This window comes from Pezoporus wallicus, unplaced genomic scaffold (genome assembly GCF_028554395.1).
Source record: "Pezoporus wallicus isolate ANWC-B61680 ecotype Strahan unplaced genomic scaffold, APGP_CSIRO_Pwel_v1 contig_3952, whole genome shotgun sequence".
Lineage (NCBI taxonomy): Eukaryota > Metazoa > Chordata > Aves > Psittaciformes > Psittacidae > Pezoporus > Pezoporus wallicus.
In genome coordinates, this window is record NW_026635034.1 from 13,776,254 (window position 1) to 13,801,127 (window position 24,874).

Below are 24,874 nucleotides of genomic sequence, written 5' to 3' on the forward strand. Positions count from 1 at the left end.
TTTCTGTAAGCATTTTTTTTCTGGGGTGGAGGGAGAAGGGGAAGGTATACTAGCTCCAGGGTTGGACTGGAAAGTCTTTAGAGCATTGAACGCTTAGAGTAGGTTTTTACCTACTCTACAAAATCTGCTGTAGTTTTTAACCTGCTGTCAGTCTAAGCAAATAACCTGCAAGGCCTCAAGATTGGTTATTGGTAGTCTAGGAGACTGTTGCAGTTGAAAAGCCAGTAATTTGTGCCGTTAGCTGTCAAATAAGGTAGTTACTGCTGAGCAGATTACAGTGTAGGTTTGTTTTGAATCTCCAATTATTTCTGGCATGCCTTCAGTTTTCTTAGATAAAATTATCATTACCCTTATCTATAAACTCTTGAGATGAGATGGCTTTTAATTAATCTGCATTTCTTCATGAAGTATCTCCTTATTGCTGAACCTTAAAACTGACAAAAAAGCTATGCAGAGAGTCATAGAATGGGTAAGCTAATTAATACACTTGAGAGTTTTTTAGTCAAGAGGAGGAAGCAAAGATGTTAGATTACTTCTGTAAGTTTCGTAGATCACCCTGAGCAGTTGTAACATAGTGGACTTTGATACCCCTCTGCACTGGGGGGCAGGAAGGCTGGCGCTCATGCTGTGAATAACTGATGTCTTTTGATATGTCGAGCTTTGCTACACAGATGGGCAACAGTGCTAAAGTGAATGGTAATGACGGCTGCTATGGTTTCAAGACCAACAAATGACTTCATTTCCTAATGGGCTTCCTTTTTTTTTTTTTTTTTTTTTGTGAAAAGCTAACCACTTGTAAAATAACCCTTGGAACCTGAAACAGCATATTGTGGCATGTTCATGACTGAGGCTGGGAGTAATGGAACCAGGCAGGAGTAAAAGGTACACTCTGTATCTGCATGCAGATATATGGTTACAGTGTATTTGCTTCACTGGAAAACACCGTAGAATCATAGAATAGTTAGGATTGGAAAGGACCTTAAGATCATCCAGTTCCAACCCCCCTGCAATGGGCAGGGACACCTCCCACTAAACCATGCCACCCATGGCTCTGTCCATCCTGGCCTTGAACACTGCCAGGGATGGAGCATTCACAACTTCCCTTGGCAACCCATTCCAGTGCCTCACCACCCTAACAGTACAGAACTTCTTCCTTATATCCAATCTAAACTTCCCCTGTTTAAGTTTTAACCCGTTACCCCTTGTCCTATCACTACAGTCCCTAATGAAGGGTCCATCCCCAGCATCGTTATAGGCCCCTTCAGACACTGGAAGGCTGCTATGAGGTCTCCATGCAGCCTTCTCTTCTCCAGGCTGAACAGCCCGAACTTTCTCAGCCTATCTTCATACAGGAGGTGCTCCACTCCCCTGGTCATCCTTGTGGCCCTCCTCTGGACTTGTTCCAACAGTTCCATCATCAACTTCTAAGTTCTATTTAAACACTGTGAGTAATTATTAATAAACTTTGCAAGCATGTTGAAAGTTCCAAAGGCAAGTATTAAAATAAGAAAAGTTTTTTTGTCAGACCGATGTAATCTGAATTTGAAAGGGAGATGAGGTCCAGGAAGAAGCACATCAGTTGAAGACTTCATTTCTCCTCATATGAACACAGCACCGATATTGTGACATTCATGTAGACTGAACAGTCTTTCTATTGATTGCAATATTTACTCCTTTACTGGCTTTAGTGTAACTTTATTGCTTAGTTTGTTGAGTGAGGTTAGAGCCCAAAGATGTTAATGGGTCAGTTACATGAGAATAAAATATAGAATTTTTAAAGGGTATGTAAAATATGGCCTTTATTAAAGATACTCTGTTACAAATTGGCTAAAATATTGTAGTTTTTGACAGCCTCAGAATGTGCCAATCAGATCATAAATGTCAATGAGGACAAATTACTTTGGCATTTAAAGAGAAACTTGATTCACAAACAGATTCTAGGTGCATGGAGAGTCATTGATTTGCCATAGTATTTTACCACAGTTATCTTGAAAATAACGATAATTTATTACAAACAAGTATTGGGTGATAGAAACCATGACACTGCAAATCTTTAAATTATCTATTGAGAGTTTCCTTTTTTTCTACATATCTCCAATATTCATGTTCTCGGAAGCATTGATCAAACACTGTAGGTTTGCCATAGCTCATGTTTGTTTGGATAGCAGTTGCTGCTGTTGGGTCACTCCAGGTAAATTTTGCAATATGAGCTGCCCTGGTTTGTTATTAACTTCCCTGTGAAGGACTGAAGTATGGGATACTTTGCTGCCATATTTCAAGTTGTTTTTTTTACCTTTCAGCAGTACTCTGCTGTGAGTTAATATCTAGGTCTTGCTTGCTGCTGGATTGTCCTATTGCTCTTTTCCAGTATTCTAAGATAGCAGATTGCAGGAAGAGATCAGTAAGTACAATGGTATGGAGGAATATTTTACTGTCATTTAAAGTTCTGCATACCTCAAAGATAGATAGTAATAGTGTGATGTTAGATGTGCTTTAAGAAGTCTTGCAAAGCAAGTGGCTAGAGGCAGCCTTTGTTTTATGCCACTTAGCCCTTAATGATTAGTCCATGCAGCTGATAAATAGTCAAAGCCAAGGCACTGCTGTGTTAAACTGTATTTTACATCTGTATCCTTTAAAGAAAGTACTGAATGTAAAAAAGAAAGGAAAAAATTCTGTTAATAAAATGGATGTGTCTTCAATGACTGTTGTTATTTTACAGTATTACAATCGTAGGGAAGGTGATTGCGTGCTTAACCTATAAAACTGTATCAGCGTGAGGAGGAAGAATATTGGAAAGCATTCAAAATAACTGAATGTGGTAAGATTTAATTTGTCTGAAGTTTGCTACTAGGAACTTTTACCTTTGACAAGACATCATGTAGTATATGTGGTGTTTACCCTTGTGTCAGTGTTCTTGGCATGTGAATTATTTGGATAAGTTATTAGTATACTGGAACATGATAAATGCATAGGAAGATTTGCATTGTAGTTTATTTTGTTGCGGTTGCTTAGTTTGGAAACAAGTTTTGCTGTCAAGCAGCATTCTTTCTAAATGCCAAGGGAGTGCCCCATCAGACAAAGTATTTCTGCTGAGATGCCTAGGCTGGCTTCAGGAACTGAAGCACTGTATCTGTAGTAGCTGACTTGGTTTCCTTGCTGATCTGGTGCTTACCAAGTTCTGTGGTCTTTGTTCTTGTCTGGTACCTCTCCTGGTCACTTTTGGAGAGGGAGCTGTAGCAGACATGCTAAAAGGCCTTTCCAGTTTAGGCATATACTAAGTGTGTCATCTCCATTTCTTCAATTAACAGTTGAATGTAATGTGCCATGCCTCTAATTTCAGACAACTGAGGCTGGGTCCCTAAGAAGAGCAGCTTCTGGGGACAAGTTGTGTGCCTCTGCTGCTTGATGTTGTTTAGTTGTTGCGAAGTAATGGATAAGATTAGCAATATCACATTTGGACAAATACTCTGGAAGAAATTATATTTAAAGGAATGGAAAAAGAAGACAATGGTTGCTGAAATAAATTTTCTAGTGAAAATGGTGGAAAAAAGAAAGAAGTGTTTGTCCTCAGCAGTTCATCAGGTGCTGCTCTCTGGGGTGTCGTACTAAATACTACATGGTATGTCAAACGTCTGTCGTCCTGCAGTTATTGGGTTCTAGAGGAATATCTGAACAGGAAAAAATGGTTTTGTTGCTACAGTTTCATACTGTGACACTTCAAAAAATGGGAAATGCTAGAATCTTTTTTTTTTTTATTATCAACTCAACTTCCTGTGACTGCAGGCAGAAACTTACAAACACTTCAGTCAAAATGTGGTTCAGATGTCATGACTGGTGTGGTTCAAATGTGACTAGAAGATGCATTTTGAGAGACTATTGATGTATTCATCAGTTACCCTGCTCTGAAAATGGAATGAGAGTTCTTCATCATGTGATAAGCATTTTGACTTTTTTCTCTCTTTTTCCTTTTTTTTCCCCCACTTTCCTTTTAAATGAGTGTGATGGTAACTTAGCTTTCGCAGTCGTTTGAGGCTATTTTCAGGCACAAGTGTTCACTTATTTCTCTCACTGACATTTCTGTCTCCATTAACATGGCTTTCTTGTGTGAATACAGTTGATTTATAGTATCAGTTATATTTAATTACTTGAATACTAACTTGAATTTGATACTGACTTGATTTTGAAGTACAAACTCTCAGACTGCCTGGAATTTTCCCCCCCCAAAACCATCATTTCAGCAGCTTACTGCCCTGCTGATGTTCCGGGCTGTTAATCTGTACATGTTAATGATGACAGCTATTGCAAGGAAGGTTTGGTTCTTCTGTTCCAGAGATTGTACTCATTTGTTTAAAAATCCTTCATGTTAGCGAGTTTTGACTGTGGATCCTCCTTGCTCAAGAGCAAGATAGGTGCCATGTTATCCTTTTTTGATGCATTACCGTATTCATGTGCATCTCTGAACTCAAAACTTGGCTTTTCTTCCTACTAGGCTGTGCAGTCAGGAATAGTTTGTTTGATTGAACAGCTCCACTGTTCAGTCTGCAGGTGGACACTAAATTATCTTCAGATGTTGACATTCATTGTGCAAATAGGTTATAACTGGCAGTTTGAGCCTGAAATTAAATTGAAACCATGGAGTAAAAATCTTAAATTTTAAAGAGAAACATTGGAATTTTTCAGATTTGAAGACTATGAAAACCCTGAAAAGAATGAAAAAGATGGATTTTATTTGCTCTGTTTACTTTCTTTGCTTCTCTCACTGTGTTCATTCATAGCTTTACTCTTGCAAGACCCTAGTTGTAGTTTGCAAGACCCTACTTGTAGTTTATTTAATAGCCTATAACAAATAATATGCTAACTTCTTGTTGTGTTGTGGTGTGGGTTTTGGTGGGCGGAAATGAAACTGTTTTTAGGAAGGAGGAAAGAGTTTATAAAATAGCCTCTGCTGTAGAAGAGGGAATGTTCAGCCTGACATACCCAATGCTGGCCAACTTGCACCAGTCCAACAATACAGTTGCTGTTTGGGCAGAGCTTCCCAAGTTACTCGGCTTTTTGCCTTGTAAAGGGTGATCATTAGCAAAGTTAAATTGCAACTGAAAATTCTTTGTTATAGGTAGGGCTTGTGCTATATCACTGATCTCGCTGTGGTGTCGAAGTGTCCTTGACTTCTGTTCAGATTCAATTCCAGGAAGTTTGCCAATATTTTGTCATCCAACTTATTAAAAAACTTCCTACAGCCTCAGGTTTTGGATTTGTATACCGCTGACAAGCATAGTTTGGTGCAAGTACAGTTGGCTGGGTGTTACTACTATAAAACGTGCAGCTTTGGGTTTAATGTTTTGTATGAATTATCCTGATGAAGTGTGGTAAGAGGAGATCTATAGGTCAAAGATGATTCTAAGAGTTCTTTTTGGGAGGCATATTGAAACTTTGTGAAAACTGCTTAGTGTTGCTGTAATAAATTGCACTCTGAGAAGCAGAGCCAGTTTATACAGCATAATGAAGAGAATTTCAATAGTATGACTGTGTTCTAGAAAGTCATGTTACTTCATATTTGAGGGAATGTAAGAAATGGTGCAGTAGATGAATCGGTGGTGTTTTCCCTTTTCTGGAAGTAGGGAAAAACTCCCTTGGACTAGGCCTGGAAATATTTGTCCTGGAGTTAAAGCTAAGGTATTGTTCTTCCTTAAAAATAGAATAAAATCACAGTGAAATCAGGTATTAACTGGTATGCATTGTAACTAAACCATGTGCACACTGATTCACATTCTCTGAACCTTAGTTCTTTGTATACTTTCAAGCAGGAAAGCCTGACACTTCTTTTGCATCTGTCCACTTTTAACGGAGTTCTTTTTCCTGTTGTTCTGTTATTTCAGAGTTGTCTACCTCTCTGCTTCCCTCCCCTCCTTACATTTCTCTGTGCAGTCTTCTCAAAGGAAAACAATCCGTGTATATGGCTTTGAAATTGATCTTGGACTTTTGTGAGACTTGGCAGTCTGAGCATCTGGCTTTTCAGTCAACTTCATTATTATTATTATGACAGTATTCTGATGTTTGCTTAGTTCTGTTAGGTTTTTTCACCTGCTTTATCTTTTGTTTTAATTTCACTTTCCGCTTTTGTCTTGACACATGCTATCTTACTTTGTACATAAGTGTCATGTGTATTACCTGAAATGATTTCAAGCTTCATACTCATGCTCTGTGGACATTCCACTTATGTGAAGCAATTCCAAAGTCTTTTGTTGGAGGACTCGGTAGGAACTGAAGGTGTCATGCATGTGGTTTTGGTCAGTTTTTCTGTTGGGAGCTAAAACATAGCTAGGATTTGCTTAATACTAATGTTCTTACAGCTACTAGTGAGTGGCTGTGTTTGTTCCCATTGCATCAAAATGAAGTTGTTTCAACCCAGAATCTGAGCTTTCTCAGTAAATTGGTGACTTCTGTAATGTTAAAGAACTGGACCAGACCCCTGGTGATAATTCAGCAAAAGCTGTAGCTCTGTGGTGGATTGACTTGTGTAAGACAATTGCTTGGACAGCCATAAATTGTGGTTTGCTAGGTATTCGACCTCCTTTGGTGGAGCTCTGGTTCTCAAGCTGCTTATCGCCAAATGTGGGTGCCACAGACAGTCTTTTCAAAAGCACTATATGGAAGGAGGAATTGCTGCCAAACTTTTTCCTATGTCATTCCCCTTCAGCCTGCTGTTTTCTACCCTTTAGCCTTCAGGTTACATGTTCTTTACTGGTCTTTTTTAAAGGCTGTATGGTCATGTGCCTCTCTGTATCCAGAGAACAGGGGCAGCTGAACCAGTCTTGAACTGTTGAGCAGCTGTGTTACACTTTGAAAGATTTCTTAGTTTGGGCACACAAAAGGAATACTCAATTCTGTTCCTCTTCCTTCTGTGGCTTGTGTGGACTGTTGCCCTTTGAAAGCTAAAGGGCTTGCAAAGCATAGGGCTAAGCTGTGATCTGGGAGCTGTTGAGCGTACGGTGTTCCTATTTCTATCTCAGTCTCACTTGGAAAGGCTGTTCTCAGCTAACAGGGAAAGACAGTTAATCTCTTCCCATCTTAAACAGAAGAATTATTACAGGCACCTTTGAGAGCTAAAAGTGTGACATAGAAGATGTCTTAAGTTCTCCGATGTAATTCGTAAATTTTATATCTCTATATGGCTTAACCTAGTTCACACAAACTTCCTATTAGGACTTGCATGTTTACTCTTAACAGTTCTCACGAACACATGCATTGCTTTTTAGACTTAAATAGTAGTGTAATCTGAGATGAGAGCTGTAGTGCAGCAGCTAAATATACCCTTACAGCATAGCCCAGGAGTTCAGCATTCAGAAATTAATTTTTGCAATGAAGGAGGACTTGGATATTTTTATAGCTGCACCAAGTAAACAGCGTTTTCATGCGATAGTGTAATTGAAGTTTAATTTATTTGTATGCTCTCCTGAGATATTCTTAGGTGCATAGGTGTTGGTATAATAAAGCTAATGTGAAGCAAATCAGTTTAAGCTAAATGGTAATGTTTAGTTTGCAGGGGTTACACAAATATTTAAGTAACAAGGTGTCAGAGTTGAAGTACTTGTAGGTGGCTGGTGTATTTGCTGTGTAATGCTACTGGACATAGAAGATTAAAAGAAATCTATTCCATTTGGTGGCCGAAATGGTTGAAATTGTGCTGAAGCTTCCATAGTGGAATGTGTTAATGGGATGTTAATGGCAAGATGCATGGTCAGTGTGGATTTCTGTGTAGCTATTGCATGAAATGTTGCATGCTAACTTTAAGCTGTTCACTTTTATCTAGCAAAAAAAAATGTGGAATGGGGGAAAAATGATATCTTAAGAAAGCCTAAGTAGTTGCAGTTGAATTTCATGCATTTTGTAATACATAAATGCTAAAATGAAAGAAACATAGGTGTTGGCCTCTGGTCTTTGTTGACATTTTAACTATTACCTTTCTACGTTGGAACTGGTGCTGTATTCTAGAGGTAAGAAAATAAGGTGGCTTAGCTTCATTGTGCTTGAATTTTAAGCCATACCCATTTTTATGTAGGATTCCCCTGACTGAACACGTTACACATTGTGCTGAGGAGAGATACACTGCCAGAAAGGAGGAGGCATTTTGCAAACTGTATTTTGCAGATAAGGCCCATATAAGCATGTTACTAGCGTTGATGACTTTAGATGGTTGGACATCAAACTTCACATTTAATTCAGTTTTTCTTCATTGCAGGTGCACTCCTATATGTCGGCTGCAAACTAACATCCTCAAAATGGACCTGGATGTCAAGCCTTTTTCTGCACAGTTCTAGCAAAGTTATGTGTTTATAAGAACTAGTGGGCTTATGTGAGGAATTGTGTAATCACATTGAGGCAGCAAATAGGAAGGGAATAGGATGTCACTTTCCTCTAAGGACATGTGTAAGTTTGGTTTTCCACCAAATAAATAATTTGGAATAAAGCTGTTTGCAGTCAAGCTTATTTATCAGGTAGTCTTGAAGTGATGCAGATAAACAGTTACATGTTACTAAGACTATTCTGAAAACTAGATTTCACTGACTGAGGACACATAGAAATAGTGAACTGATGTCAGATTTGGTAATTCCACCATATGAAGAACATGATATAAAGCCATATTGGTTGAAACTGTTGCTTATTGGTTGTTTATGAGGTTTGAGAGTGATTGTCTTTCCTCTTTGAAAATGCTGGGGAAGAACTGGTGAGTTTTGATTCGTTGACTGTTAACTCCTCCATTTTCCAAGAGTTTGTGCCTTTCCAGAAAGCCTGTGCATGTATGGCAGTATTTTGTGGTCTCTGTTTTAGGATTTGTCTGCCTTTTCATCACAATAACAACTGTGTCAGTGGTGTCCTGGTTTTGATTATGTTCTACTTTTCCTTCTGTTTGGCTAGGCCATTGTTTAGACGATAAGAGCATACACCCAAAAAGTGGTCTTTTGGATAATAGTGCTAAAAATGTAGATGTTCACACCAGCAATTCAGAAATGTTTCAGAAGAATTTGATACTCTGGAAGTGATTATTTTCCATTGATAAAACTTTGGTTTTCTGCCTGTTGTGTGTATTTCATTAAGCTATGCTAAGGTTATACTGCAATTAGTCTTCTGTTTAATCCTAGAGTGGTTCTTCCAAGTATGACTCGATCTGACATCTTCCATGCCCTCGGGCTGATGAGTTCCCCTATTGCTTTCCCTCCAAGAAAAAAGTTGCCTCTCCTAAATGCTTGCCAATTGCAACTTCAGGCCACGTGCCAAGTGGTAAATATGTCAACCAGAAGTGTATTTCTTCCCACATGCCGCTCCCCATGCCAGTGCAGAAAGAGGGTTTGGCTTGGATGTTCTTGGCTAGAATTGCTTCCAAAAGCTTGTTGTACATCTGTTTGTACATCAAAGTGCTGTCCAAGGAGCCAATAACACATAGTTGTAGGAGTCTTGAGTGTTAATCATTCATGAGAGCAGCTGGAGTGAAATTAAATCCAGCGAACAGTTCTGATTTATCTAAAACTAAAATTTGATGTTAAAGCATATTTTGCAGTTGCTTTCCTCTTGGACTGAATTGATAAAAGGTGATTGATTTCTAGAAGCACTTATGTGTCTTTAAAGTGCTTGCTTTCAAGGTAGTAACTCTAAAAAGCTTGCATGCTCTTTAAATGTGGCCTTGTAAACTGTGGTTTACCTGGTAGATAATTAATATCTAATACGAGGCTCAGTAATAGCTCAGAATTGCTGCTAGCTTCTCAGGTTGTAAGCACTGTATCGCTGAGTTGGGCTGTTCTGAATTTTCACACAAGTAAGGAGCTTTGCTTCTGAATCTATGAGGATTCTGTCACTTCAAAGCATTGTGAGGAGCCCTTAAAATCTTTTCATAATGTAATAACTGAAACACAGATTTAGTAACAGAGCAGTAAAGGTGGAAGTTGAATTCTGACAGTGTCACTTGACCTATTGACCTGCTAAATGCTACCTACCAAATCCAGGTGCATTACATCACCAGTTTTCATGGACATGCTCCCTTCCTCTGTTCACCCAAATGGCTTATGCGTAGCTTTGTGGTAATGATTTACTTAACGGTGGTATTTACATTCCTGTGGTTTATGGCCAAAATTAATGTTCCTAAGCAAATATTTTAGTTACTGCATTCAACGGTCAGTTGTATTCTTAGTAGACTCTTGTATTTTAATTTTAAGGTCTGCAACTTCTGAGAGCTAAAACTGGGCAAAAGTTTCAGGCTTTTTGCACATGTCATCAGTGTCCGTTCTCTTATCACTAGGGTTAAGCTGGTAGCTGGGCTGTCCTAGACCTTCAGCTCTGACTGTTACACATCAACTTCATTTATCATTAGCAGTAGTATTCCTGTGTTAGTTGTTGCTTATGTTATATGACGTAATTCCTGTACCTGGGACAGTGAGGTAGGTTGTCACCTATGTGCTAGCTTAATCTAGTTAAACCACAAAGTGCAGAATTGGTCGTGATTTTCAAATTTTGGTTTTAGTACAAATTCTTGAGTGGGGGGCTTCAGATTTTTGGCAGAGAATGGCAAAAAGATTAGTATTATTTGCAGTAAGTCAGGTTCCCAAATACTTTGTGTGTGTTTCAGTAGTCTGCAATATAAGTTTTGGGTTCTGTTCATCTTCTTTGTTAAAACTATTGCTCTGCCTAAAACTTGAATATGAGCTTTGAATACTGGAGAATTAATAAGCCGGAAATGTGTTAATTCTGAAGTGAGAGTCTGGGTTGAAAACCTGAGAGGCTTTAGCAGAGCTGTTAAGGCAACTCAGCTGAGTTATAACAGTAATTTCTGCTTTCAAAATCTGGAAGCAATAAACACTAAAGATGTGCTTTTTGAATGCAGTGGAATCAGTCCCTTGGCAGACAGCATATAAAAAAACCCCTTGGAATTAACTTTGGATATCAACTCTATTATATTCTGAAAATACTGAAATGCTATATGCATACTGGAGCTAAGAAAGCCGTATTTTAACTCCTCCTTTCTAAAGCCTTAGTTCTGTGCAGACTGGTGTCACAGTGACCTGTTTCAAAAAGACCAGATAGAAACACTCCCTTATTTATTTGGGTATGTTGGCTTTAACTCCAGGACAACGAATGGAACATCAGTTAGAATATATCTTTCTGGAGTGTCTGTTGTTTAAGGTGTTAGGAGTCAGTCTGCTCTTCTGTACAAACAGCTTGGCTTGTTGCTGAAATGCGGGATTTTGTTTCTTGTGTGGTTTATGTTTTGTGGGGGTGCTTTGGTGGTTTTTTTTTGGTTGGTTGGTTTTGGTTTTTTTGGTGTTTTTTTTTTTCTTTGTTTTTCTTTTTCCTTCTTTATCTTTGAAGCCATGCAACCCTGCAGCTGTATAGTGGCAACCATGCTAACTGCGCTTCAGAGTGGTAAAGGGCATTGTATCTGCAGCATTGTATCTACATGTTATTCAGCTGAAACCAGCTCTGAGTGACTAAGATTGAGTACTTCAAGTTTTTGCAGCATTGAGATAGTTTATTTGAGAGCAAAGATAAACAGTGCTTTCTCTCCAGCAAAATATCTTGGGATGATCTGATTTAATTTTCTTGAATCATAAATTATAGAAGTCTGGGTTGGTATATGGGGGTTATGTGACCTAACTTCAAAGGTGAACCACAGTGCGGTAGGGAGATTGGAAGTTGAAGCAGCTCCAGTATGGGGAATGAGGGAAAAGAATAGTATTTGGGGTTAGACAACCCATGCACACAGTTGGATGCTGTTTTGGTTCAAGACTATTTCAGTGCAGAAGTGTGATAGAGCATTACTTGCCTTATTGAACAAATATAAATTATTTATATTAAAAAAACAAAACCAAACCAACCTTGATCTTAGACCATGTAGCTACAAGCAGTGAAAGCATCTTGGAAAGGCTTATTTTATGTTCTCCTACATTGCTCTGACTCTGCCTCTGTCCAGAAACACGTGCTTGGAAAGCTTAGTCCTGTCAAGGGAAGACATTTCCTTTTTCTGGGAGAGGGGAAGTGAGGAGAAGATTGAGTTTCTCATATGTTTGGTGTCAACGAAGAGTACAAAGTGTGTGTATTTCTTATGTGTGTGTTTTTCAACATTGTCTCTCCTTCTTCCCCTGTTTAAATGGCCATTCCAGACATTGTTCTCCCTTAGGACACAGTGCTGTTCAACCTGTCTGTGAGCACTGCGAAGCATCAGTTTTGTTCTTTTGTTGACTTGAAGCAATTAAAATGTCAGGAAGTGCTTGGGACTGCAAGACCTATGTCTGTGAAAAGGCCTTATGAAATGCAAAACATATTTTAATTGGAAAGAAATTATTTGGCAGCTACATTGTTAAAGACATGCTGGTTTTGTTTTGTTTTTTTCCTTCGGAAATATTAACTTATGTCCTCTAAGACAAATCAGGCTGAAAGAAATGCTTTATGCATGTCTGGTATAGTGTACAGTTATGTGTGCACACTGTAGAATGACTAAATTCTAAATCACTGAGGAACTCTGGTGAGTAAACCTGCCTTTTAAATTCACATCCCTTCTTCCCCTGCCTTCTCCAATCACATTACACCTCCCACAAGGAAACAGTTCCTTCCTGCAAGAGGTAGTTGCTCTTCTGCTTAATGTGTTTGGTGCAGCTGCACTCACTTGTGTTTGTTAATTGGAGAGGGAAGTGAATTGAAAGTAATCTAAAAATCCTAAATTGCGAAGGTTGAAATACTGTATAGGAAGCTTGCTACCGAGTCATTGTGCTGGGAAGATGAGCTTTAAGCATATAAAAACCTGAAAAAGTACTGCCTTGAAAATTCTTACAAAACTTTATTAATGGTAATCTGTTCTGAGGAGTTTGTTTCTTCCTTTGGAGAGAACTAGAACAGTTGTTGGTTCTAGGCAACCACATTCACTCTGAGTAATTTTTGATGCTAGCTGGTTTTGATCTTAAGTTCTACACTCTCAAGGAGAGACACTGATGGTAGATGTCCGTGCGACACCGCTGCTCATTATCACCATTTGGAGTCTTTGACAGATATTTAAAGCATGCACACTGGTTGAATTAGCACTTCCTGTTTCCAGAAATCAGGTTTGGGTTTACTTTTTTCATTACTGAGGTAGTAGCAGAATAAAACAAGTTTATTCTAGTGAGATGAATAAACATTATGTACTTGAAAATTAATTTAAGGAAATTATTTCCTGTGAGTGAAAATTTGAGCTTCATTTCTGTATGTGGTTAGACAAATGTAGAGGGAAAAGGCATGTAATACTGAGATAGGGAACACCCATATAGTTTGTGTAGCAGAAAAAAGTGTGGGGACTTACTGAGATACTAGCTTTACCAATTCTGAAGTGATGTGAAACTTGAACAATAAATGGTATCATAGTGTGCCCCCTAGTTATTTGGGGTAGCTTGATCTCCAAAAGTAGATAACGTTGCTTCCAAAACCTGTTTTTTTAGGAAGAAATAGCAAGACAACTGTATTCACCACTGAATTTTGAAAATCAGACTCTTTTAATGAGGGAAATACTTTCAATTCCAAGACTTTTAAGTAGTTAAAACAATTCTTAAATTTTTATAAAAACATAAATTATTTAACACCAAACAATTGGTGTTAAAATGTACTCTAAGTTATAGAGCTTAATGGTAAACATACTGAGAAAGTTGTAACTTGGTTCCAGAGCTGTATTTTGACACCTGATTGGCCTGGACAGCCCTCTGCTTGTGTGGTCTGTCAGAAGACACTTCTAATTTCTGTAGTTTGAAAGCAAATTTTAAGAATAATTTCAAGATGTTTTTATACATTAATGACCTTTCACTGGGATAAATATAGAATCATAGAATAGTTAGGGTTGGAAAGGACCTTAAGATTATCTAGTTCCAAACCCCCTGCCATGGGTAGGGACACCGCACACTAAACCATGTCACCCAAGGCTTTGCCCAACCTGGCTTTGAACGCCGCCAGGGATGGAACATTCACAACCTCCCTGGGCAACCCATTCCAGTGCCTCACCACCCTAACAGGAAAGAATTTCCTCCTTATATCCAATCTAAACTTCCCCTGTTTGAACCCGTTACCCCTTGTCCTATCACTGCAGTCCCTAATGAAGAGTCCCTCCCCAGCATCCCTATAGGCCCCCTTCAGACGCTGGAAGGCTGCTATGAGGTCTCCACGCAGCCTTCTCTTCTCCAGGCTGAACAGCCCCAACTTTCTCAGCCTATCTTCATACAGGAGGTGCTCCAGTCCCCTGAACATCCTTGTGGGCCTCCTCTGGACTTGTTCCAACAGTTCCATGTCCTTTTTATGTTGAGGACACCAGAATTGCACACAGTGCTCCAGGTGAGGTCTCACAAGAGCAGAGTAGAGGGGCAGGATCACCTCCTTCGACCTGCTGGTCACGCTCCTTTTGATGCAGGCTAGGATACCTATTTTTTTTGAGGAGGAAAATTGAATCTCAAGCTGTCTGAAGTCTGAAGATCAGGCATGCTGTATCAGGTTTTATTTTTTATGAAGGAATTGAGATTTTAAGAATAGCTTTATGGAGTGCAAGAATGGAATAGAGAAATTAAAATGAACCAATTTTGGAGTCATGAATTGGAGCACGTCTGTGGATTTTGTTAGCAGCTTGGTATATCTTGCTATATTTTTTGCAGTACTGCGAAATGAAGCACTTGACTTCATGTCAATGACTCCATGTTCTTCCCTCCTTCAGCGCTCTCAGTCTGGCAGCATAGGTCTGTGTACTACTGGCTCTTCAGAAATACATGCTGTTTAACAGCTGAGTGATAGCTAAAATGATGTTTGTGGAATTTTAACTGTGAAATTTCCTAAACACAACATATTTACATGACTACAGTATTCTAGTAAGAAGAAATCAAAGTTGTGTCTGACTTTTTTTTCTAGAAATATCTGTCATGTGAATAGAGATTGGAGTATTCTTACACTGCACTAAGACGCAAAATACAGTGAGACTTTATCTCTCTGGTTTATAATATGAGCTTTTCAAAGTAAGAAGTTACAATCATTGGCAAATCAACCTGAAACTTTTGAAGTAGGAGAAACAGTAGGTACACTTTCTGGTGACTACTTTTAAAGACTTGCCTACCCCAGGAAGGTTTCTCTGGATTTTCTCCACGTTCCCCTTGGGGTTTAAGCAAGGTGTTCTAGAGTTGTGTGTTTTCCTAACTGCTGACTGGGTTTTTCAGGCTGGGGTTTGCCTCAGGTGCAATAGACTTCCTCTTGTTGGAAACTTCTAGCCTTGACTGTATTGGAAATGCTGGGTGTGCTGAGCCTGTGTGGTGGGGTATAGTGTGAAGACATAGCTAAAGCTATTACAAGCTCTGTAAGGAGCTCTGTGTGTGTTTGCATATCGGAAGTAATATCTTACAGGCACATAGGGGGTGTGTGTATGTAGTAGTGTCGGCCCTGAAACATTTATCTTTGCATCTCAGTGCAGTTGCATTTTCTTTGATAACCAGCTTTCATTCTGAGAAGGTCTGAGATTTTCTGTAATGCACACAGACTGGACAAGATGGTACCTCTAAGGTTTGTTGGCATACTAATAAAAAGACACACTGGATTTGTTGAGTTTGCATCATTCTGGTTTGAGTTCAAAGCAATTTCTCTTTCCAAACAGAATAAGAATATATGCTAATGTGAACCTCAGATATTCAGTATATTTGTGGTTTGGAATGTTTGTTACTGTCAGGTCTGAAGAGAAGGAAATTTTATAAACCACTGCTCTTTAAAAGAACATTTCTTCAGTCTGGTAAAACAGTGGTGATGCTATAAAAATAAAAATCCAAGTTATATTTCTGTTGAAAGTGGATTTTTAACACTTTGTATCTGGAGTCTGTACCGTTACTATACTGACCCTTTGGGTGCAAATATAGAGCAGCCCAGCTTTCGAGGAATATATTTGGAAAGCTGGCACACGTCCTATTAGTCATGCCACAGGAGTAAATTGTCTGCTTTGTCTACCACAGTGTAAATGGACCGTAGTTCTGCTGTGAACAGATTTAGCTGGCAAATTTTTATGCTAAATATAGACAGCTTGAGAATTACACCATTAGAATGGCAGGTGTCCTGTCTTGGTAACATACTGTGAAGAAATTGTGCCAACGACAAAAATCTTGTGGTGTTTTGCTTGTGTTTATCTCTTTTACCTGTCCATTGAAAAGTTACTTTTATTGATTATTCAGCTGATACACACACCCTGGACGTGGAATCGCAACCCCTAAAACTAGCACTCTCATTGCTAATGACTTCATTTGCAGATGCTTAGCCAAAATGTATATGAATTTCATGTCATCCTTCAAGATGGAAGTGTTCACATTAGAAAACTTCATAATTTGGTTATAACCTTGTAGTATCTTACAAAAGTGACATTGAAATTAATATTGGCAATGCAGTAATCTTTTCTTTCAGTTAGCTTAACTGTCAGTACTTGGAACCAGCCACCTTTGTTACCATTCTTGTGGGGATTTTAATATAAGGTCTGGATCTGGAGTTAAAGTCTACCAAGCACATAGGCAAGCTGGTTAGAATGTTAATGTCTTTTCTTTAACTTTCTAAGAAGAAACAGAAATGGTAAGCATTGTGATGGGCAGTCATTTTTAATTGCCAAAGACTTCAGATATTTCCTGAATTGCATTATGCTGTAAATTCTGTTTTGATCCAACTGCAAGCCCAGCCTTATTGTGGTGGTTTTTTGTTTTTTTTTCCTGGTGAAAACGAAGATTAAATATGCTTGACTAGGGATCAGGAGCGGGGCAGTGTTCTATTGATATACCTTTCTTGGATTAATAGCTTGAAAGAAAATGTGAACATGCAGTAAAAAAGAAGCCTATTTAGGAGAAGTGCTTGAGTCCTGAGTGATTCATGACTTCCTTTTCTTTTTTTTATGTTTTTAATTGTATTTAGTAATGACAGCTGAATTCACACTTTTTCATAAAGATCATGCAAATATACTATTGTTTATTTATGTTGCCATGGAACTGCTGAGGTTTAATAGCTTCCACTGAAACAGTGAATCTTTGCAATGGATTGCTAAATTATTGATGCTGTAATGTATGTCACATAAACAGATGAGAAATCAGATTAATTTTGACCTGAGTGCAAGTATGTATTTGGGTATTATGAGTGCATAGCATCATAGCAGGGGAAGAAGATGGTCCTAATGCTGAAGGAATTCTTTTGTGATACTATGGAGTTTTGTTCACTGCTCAGGTGTTATTATGCAGCGGAGAACTGCAGCTGTTCTAAGATAGTTTCTGTTCTCATGAAGAATTGGCTTAATGTCTTGTTTACATTTGTTAAACTGTTTACAGATTGTCTGGTTGGAAATAAAGGATAATGCTAGTGTAGATTCCAAAATCGTAAAAAGTCCAGAAATTACAGTTAGTGTGAATGGTACCCTGCTGAGGAAAGTGTCATGTACTCATTTTTGAATACCTGTTATTTCATATCATTACTTGTCATTTTCAATTACTATGTGTTGTATCACATGGTTGAAAATTATGTGTTTAGCTGTCTTGTAAAATGACTATATTCTCTGCTCAAATCTAGACCCAGAGATTTTATTATAAATGAAGAACCATTGATGATTGCTGTAGTTAACTCCTTGCAGACATTGCAAGTCTGGCATACTTAATAGTGGTTCATATTTGTCATTTTCTGGATGCTTCCTGTAGTAGTACTCAGGGGGGGGATTGTCATTCACATCATGACAGAAGAGTAAGTGTATTTGACAGGTGGCACCTTTCTAGTATGTGGTTTCTTAGAGGGGCAGTAAAGCGTAACTGTCTTGGGCTTCCAATCCCCCTTGTGAATCAGTCAAACTTACTTTCTGTCATCAAAGGTAAGGCATTGTCATTTTATGCCAGGATTACATATTGTTCTGGGCAGACATGTTTCAAACAACTTACCAAGCATGACTGAATGTGGTATTTGCTGCAGCTATTTCTATAGTAATAATAGTAATAAAAACTGAGAGAAGTTACCAATTAACTTTTAGCTAACTTTCTTTGCCTACCTTAAAAGGAATAACAATCTACATGAAACAAGATTTTGTCTTTCTACTAGACAACAAAATTAGAACCTTTTTTTGTAGCTTAAGAGAGGAAGCTCAAAATATTAAGTGATAAGCAGATTCATTTGGCAGGGGTGATACAAGAATGTGATATTATAATATATAAGAAGAGTTTAGAATAAAGTTTCAGTAATAACTCTCCATTACAAAAAACATTCTACTGCTCTTGAAGAGCCCTGGACAGGAGCAAAGTAGTATTTGCCTGACCAAAACTTCAAGTTAATGAAAACACAGGAGTTAATAACAGTCAGAGAAAAAATTAATGCCATGTTTTTCTCTTGTGTTGCAGAATTTACTTGTGCCTTTTCAGTCCTCCTCAAAACTATCATCACATATGTGCAGGATGCTGTAAAGATTGGCAAAGAAAAGCTGAAAAACATTGTTAAGATCTAACAGAGTGAAGCAGTAGTCCTTAGAGGTTGAAAGCTGAGTCTTGGCAGACAGCTGTAGGGCTGAGCTGCTGCCATCTGTCAGGTACAGAGGAAAAAAGTCTAGCTTGAATGCTTAGGCTCACAATGAAGCACCATGTTCATACACTAGGAACTAAACATTATTCCTTCAAAGTTGTGAAGTTTAAGGGGAGAATTGTATTTGAGAGTGTTGTTTCACCTGGGGGATAGTCAAATTGGCCTACAGGCTGAATACCTTGTTGAGTAGGTGAATTCTGATTACTTATGAAGTATCTGACACAGCAGTAGATTATGTTGTGTATGTTGCTGGTTATTATCAGTAAAGAGCAGGTTGGATGGGTAATTTTGAACAGTTAATCTGGTTGAAGTCAAAGATGTCAGGCAAAAAGACCCCGAAGTGTTGGCAGGTTTGGAGTGGAGACAAGCTTAGTGGCCCCTAAGCTAGGGAGAGTGGGACAATCTGTATTAACATCTGATAGAAGAAGTTTCTCAAACTTAGAGTATTAATGGTAGGTTTTATGTGTCTAGTGGGTTGGAAGGGCAAGAGATGATGATGAGTATCGGTTCTGCTTTCTTAAATGAATTTCTTGCTATCATGAATGTCTCCTGTAATACTTTGCTGGATTAAAAAAAAAAAGTTAATTAAAATTGTAAAATTTGGTGTTTCATTTCATTCTATGAAAAACTGATTTACCTGCAGTAGCCATTATGGGGTAAAGGGTGCTTATTGGTCATTTTCCCCCCTTTGTTTCCTTCTTAATCCTTCAAAAGTAGTAAGGATACTGATAAAGTGTGCAGCTGTTTTGTATGGTTGAGCAAGTTAGATGTGATGGAACTAAATGCAGAATTTCTGGGTTTATATGCACTGTTCTTCTGTTGGTCTCCTGCAGCTAGAAAAGCTTGCTGGTTTCCAGGTAGTGCCATGCCTAAAACTGGAAAAATCAGTAGTTGCAACCTGGCTGCAGGAACAATGGTGGCTTTAGCCTCATAATTGAATAACTTTTCCTTTTTTTACAGCAGTGCTTGGCTAACAACAGTAAGGGGGGGGGAACCCAAAACATCGCTAGCATTTGTACCAAAACCACTTCAGAGAAATGTAGCTGCAGCTAAAAAAAAAAAAAGGGGGGGAGGGAGGACGCTTATGTTAAAAAATACTCCAGATTTTCAGAAAGCCCTGTTGAATTTTGTGTAAACTTCCAGAATTAGGGGCTTTATGCACTCATTGTTCCCACTTCACAATACGTTCAGGGTATTAGCAAGGAGGCTCATGCTGTAAACAAATCCAGGATTCAGGGCTCTGATTTGCTGACTGAGCTTTAGGGCAGTCGAGTTCTAGTTCTGACTGCATTCCAGGAAGTGAGGACAATAGAACAAACAAACAGTGATGAGCAGTTTTTAGGTTCTCTTTTAGCCCCAATTGGTAAGTAAAAAAAATATGTGGCTACTTCAGCAGTAACTAACCCACTTGAAAAAGGATCGTTCTTTCCACAGTTGCATTTGTTCAAGGTAGTCTTATAACATAGTATAAGTTTTTGTTTTTCTCTGAATCCACAGGCTATGTTAATTTTTCCACTGTTAAATACTCATATAACTGAAAATCTACTTTTTAAATGAAGTTTGAATTTTGAAACATGGTATTCTACTCATCAGGTTGCTCTGGTGGTGTATGCAAATGCATTGTTCTGTTGCATTCCTTGATGTAAAATGTTAATGAGAGCTGTTCCCTCACCTGCTTCATTTCCAGTCACATCTCTGATTAACTTGAGTAGATAGACCCTCCTGATAAACTACAGAAAAATTAATTTCTATTTCACCATATTTGGTTTACAGCTTGAAAACAAGCTGATTTTTATTTTTATTCTTTTTTTTAAGCAACAGCTCTGTTACAGAAGTGCATCAACAGCAGATTTCAGAGCAGTTTCCCACTCATTTAAATCATAGTGACAGTAAATGAGCAACATGTGTTGAATTGGAAAACTTATTTGGAGACCTTTGTCAGGTGTAACTAGAAGGAAGCAATACTGGGATGGTCACTTCATTCTCTGCTACATTGGGTTTTTGTTCCCTAGAATGTGGTATGTTTTTCAGACATTCACTTTTGATACAAGCCTGGTAAGTGTCAGCCTCAACTGGTGAAAGCTCTGAGGTGAAGATGCTTCTAGCTCCAGCAGTACTTGGTGCTCTCAAAATTTGGGGGTTCGAAAGGGTTTCTGGTGTGGTTGTTAACAAAGGACTGAAAAGGAAGAAAGGTATCAGTGTTTCAAGTGAATACAACTAGAAATACTTCACAAATGTATCAATTTGAATTGAATTTGAGTTGTGAATCCAAATACTTCACAATTGCATCTGAAACAAATCTTAAAAAGTTAAAACATGTGCAAGTATGAAGCAGTGAGTAGTGGCTTCCAGAAAATAGGGTAGCTGATGAATTTATGGGCTGTACTGAACAGGATTTTGGCATGTTACTGTAATACAAATACTTGCATGACGGATAAATCCCTTATACACTGGTATGGCTGCTCAAGGGAATGCATTAGATATGCTGATGTTCTGTACACTGAATTTGCTTTTATCCTCACCTTAGATTTTTAGCAGAAAATCCACAAGGTGCAGGCTGGTGGCACGCCTTTTCATTACATTTAATTGTACATTCTTTATGCATTACTGGAGACTTGGGAGGTGTTGAAAAGCTTAATGAGTGTTAATTAAGGGTCTAAATTTCCAAGTAACTACCTACTAGAATGCTGATTTTAATGGAGGTGCAGATGATCCATTAGATGCTAAAATGATTGTCCTAATGCAAACTGCATTTACTCTAGGCTGCAGTAAATCTGTTAACCTGCAGTTAATAGTTGTGTTGGCAGAGAGCTGATGTTGGTTAGAAGCCCAATGAAAGAAAAAAAACAATAGCTTTTCTGACCAACAAGAAATAACATCCTATGATGAACTGATTCTATTGGAAATGTTTTTGCCAGCTTTGGTTGGTTAAAAAGTGCAGGAATTCTGTTGTTGCTGTAGGCTTTTCTCCAAGAGGCATTCCCTGCTATGTAGCTTTGTACTTGTGTAACTTTATTCTTTAACTTCCTGGTCTTCTAGATTGTTACAAAAACTAGTTTCAAATTTGGGTGGCTTTTGGCGATGAGAACTTGAATTTTATGGTTGCAGTAAGAGAGTGCTCCAAGAGATCCAAAAGTGAGATAAAAGCCTTCCATAACTAGTCTGCACACACAGAACATACACAGGCCTTAGCTAGCAGCAGGATCTTGGCCATCTTCTTTTTCTCCAAACATATTAATGTGCCAGAAAAAAGTGATCAGTCTTGTAAACTTTGAAATACTTGACAAAAAGGTGGTGTTTATTTCACAGCACTGTGGGGGCTGGGGGAGGAATTGAGAAATTGCAGTCTTTTCAGTGTTCAAACTGATTTTCCCATCCCTGTGAGCTGAGTACTAAACCTGTACACTATACTAGCTTTTGTTTAAATTAAAACCTAAGAAATGGTCCTAAGAATCCTATGGAAAATAAGAAAACCAGTTGTAAAATACAGAGCCTAAACCCACCCAATGAACAAGTCCACCTCCTCAAAACAACCAAAACCTTGAAATAAAGTTTGTCATCTTTAAAAAACAAACTTGCTAATTCCATTTTTACTTTTCTGCAATCATACTCTCATCAGGGGGTTCACTGTGAAGGGAAACTGTCTGGAGAGGCTTGTGCTGCACCATTTTCTACTAAGTTATTCCATGCAGAGACGTAACTGTAGAAAAGCACAGTTAATTTCAAAATAAAGACCTTTGCAAGGTCAATGTGATTGTTTAATTTATATTAATACCTGGATTTGTGCTGCAAGTGGTTTGTTCTTGACTAGACCTGTATAAAAGTTTAGTTCATTTATTATGAGCTTTTAACTGTGAGTAATTTGGAAGCCTGGATTGAATTTTTTCTTGAACTTAAACCTTTTCTTCTTGGCAATGCAAATGCTGACTCCCAAAGAGAAAATGGAGCTTACCACTTTCTGAATTGCTTCCTTTCCAGTGTGTTGATAGAAGGTACTTTAAAACTAGGAATTAATGGACTGTAAGAAAGTAACTTGTTTGTATCTTGCATTACAGACCTGGTTACTGGAAGCGTTCCACATGGTCAAGCAGTACTTTCAGACAAGCTTAATTCTTATTAAATGAAGTTTAATTTTGAGGTAAGGATTTGTTTGATCTTCTTTGTTACACATATAATGACACAAAACCTCCTACAGTAATTAAAAACTTCTGTCTGCTGCCTGCGTAGATTAGTGTAATATTTTCTTTAGAGCATGCCTAAAATGTATACACTGGGGCTATGTGAGAGGAGAAATTAAGCTGAAAAATACATGTGATGCATGAATATTGAAGCTCCAAGTAAACATAGCTGTAATGGCCAGGTTAATCTGGCTCTTAATTGCAATTGACTATTTTTAAATGGTTTCCAGGGAGACTGGAGAATATGATCCCATAATAAACGAGTTCTCTAAGCCTCAGGAAAAAGGGCCATGCCTTTCATTGGTATGAGAACAAATAGCTGAGAAGATGACTTGACTTTGTTTCATCTTAATACATGTAGGAGAGACGGCAAAAAGAACAATGAAAAATCATTACTGGAAAAACTTCACAAATACATTACCATTTCTATACCATAATGCTTTGAGAAGAGAATGCCTCAAAGTGGCAACACTTCGGGCAAAATGGTGATAAATCTTGCTCCACATTCTTAATTTGTTGAAGTTATTTTGACCTTGTACACATTACTGTTCTAAATGTGTCTCTGGCTTTGACTGCTCATCTGGAAATGGTGCTTGTAATACTAAAAGGTCACTAATGGAATTTTGTCCTGCTATTCGCCATGCTTGAAAAATGTCTTTAGTGAACTTTCAAAGCATCCTATAATTAAAGCAGCATGTCAGTTTATATCAGATATGTCTAAGGACAAGGTTAAATGAAATAAAATCACTAAAAAGTAGTTATTTAGGATACGCATTTCATAATAGGTGCAAATCTTTAGAAGGTTAGATGGTTAGCAACACTGTTTTGTTCTTCTTGTTATACAGTTAGAGCTAAATATTTATAAAGCATTCTTATAATCAAGCCTCTCAGGAAGAACCTTGTAAGTATTGTATTTTTAAGGCTTCACACTGCATTAAGTCCTCTTTTGCAATGTCTTTGTTTTCCTCATCTCACTGATGCTGCTCTCAGATCACTGTTACCATTTGTGGTATCAAATAGCTTGGCTAAAGGTCTTCATTAGCTTTTGATTTTAGAGATTTTATAAAAAGTATCATCTTTTGTGCAGTTAGACTGATTCAGTAGTATGGCTGTTCAACTGATTGAACTGGATTGATGACAACTACTAATCAAAGGAAACAGGTGCTTCTGGGAATATTCCTGGTTTCTTAACTGTGAAAGGATAATTTCCCCAGGAAACATTTTGAATTAATTCATACTGGCCTGATGCAGGGATGAATCACGGAGTCCACAACGATTTCTCTCCTTTCTGTCAGCAGCATGTTAGTGCTGCTGGCTGTTGTATAGGTAAGTGGATGGTTGGAGAATTAAACTTGCACTCAAGAAGAGGTCACTCCAGTGACCTTTTCATGTGGCATCTTGTTAACTGATGGAACGATAGCCTGTAGTAGCAGAAGGTAACCATATCACTAGTGGAATCAGTGCCAGTGAAGAATATGAATAGTAAGGAATGCTTCAAGCCCTTTTCATGCATACACTGGAAGGAAAACAAAAGCTAGAATTTATGAAAATTCTTTCAGTTGGTTTTAAATGTTACGTGATTGTCTTTGCAGAGGTCCCACTCATTAGAAGACTTTTTGAGAATTAATGGCATGTGTTTACTAGGAATTTAGTAAGACAGATTAGCCAAGGAAGCTGGCTTTCGCCTGGCTGTCATGATTCGGTGGTTCTGCATCAAATAGTTCAGATATTAAGACACGAGAAACTTCATGTTAAAGAAAATTTGCCCTTATACAGCTTTGATAGGGTGGCTCACTTGTCAATATAGAATGAACCTGAAAATCTACCTGGAATGTTATTCTGGCGTATATTGCTTAGCAGTTCTTTGAGAAGAACACTGGTCTTTTCAAGGAATAGGTGGGGAAGCAGAGTCTCTTGGGGGGAAGATGATCTAGGCAAATCAACGGCAACATCCAAGTCTTCTTCCCTGCATGGTGTCCTAAACCCTAAACAGGGAGTTTCTTTCAGGTTTTGTTAAGTTTTACTTAAACTTTGAAGTTGCACTTAAAGCAACTGTTTTAGTACCCTTTCCACAAGAAACAGCACTGCAGTAAATAACTGGGACACAGCACATGGTAAGCAAGTAGGAAACTGCAATAAGA

At 38.2% G+C, this 24,874-nt stretch overlaps 1 protein-coding gene across 1 annotated transcript in view; it reads left to right on the plus strand.

Moving 5' to 3' along the window:
• The window catches only part of TLN2 (talin 2), a 149,006-nt gene that overhangs the window by 23,061 nt on the left and 101,071 nt on the right, over positions 1-24,874 (plus strand). The window contains exon 3 of the mRNA XM_057399395.1: positions 22,611-22,693. The gene's annotated coding sequence lies outside the window, so the exon portion shown is untranslated. The remainder of the gene's footprint in view (positions 1-22,610; positions 22,694-24,874) is intronic.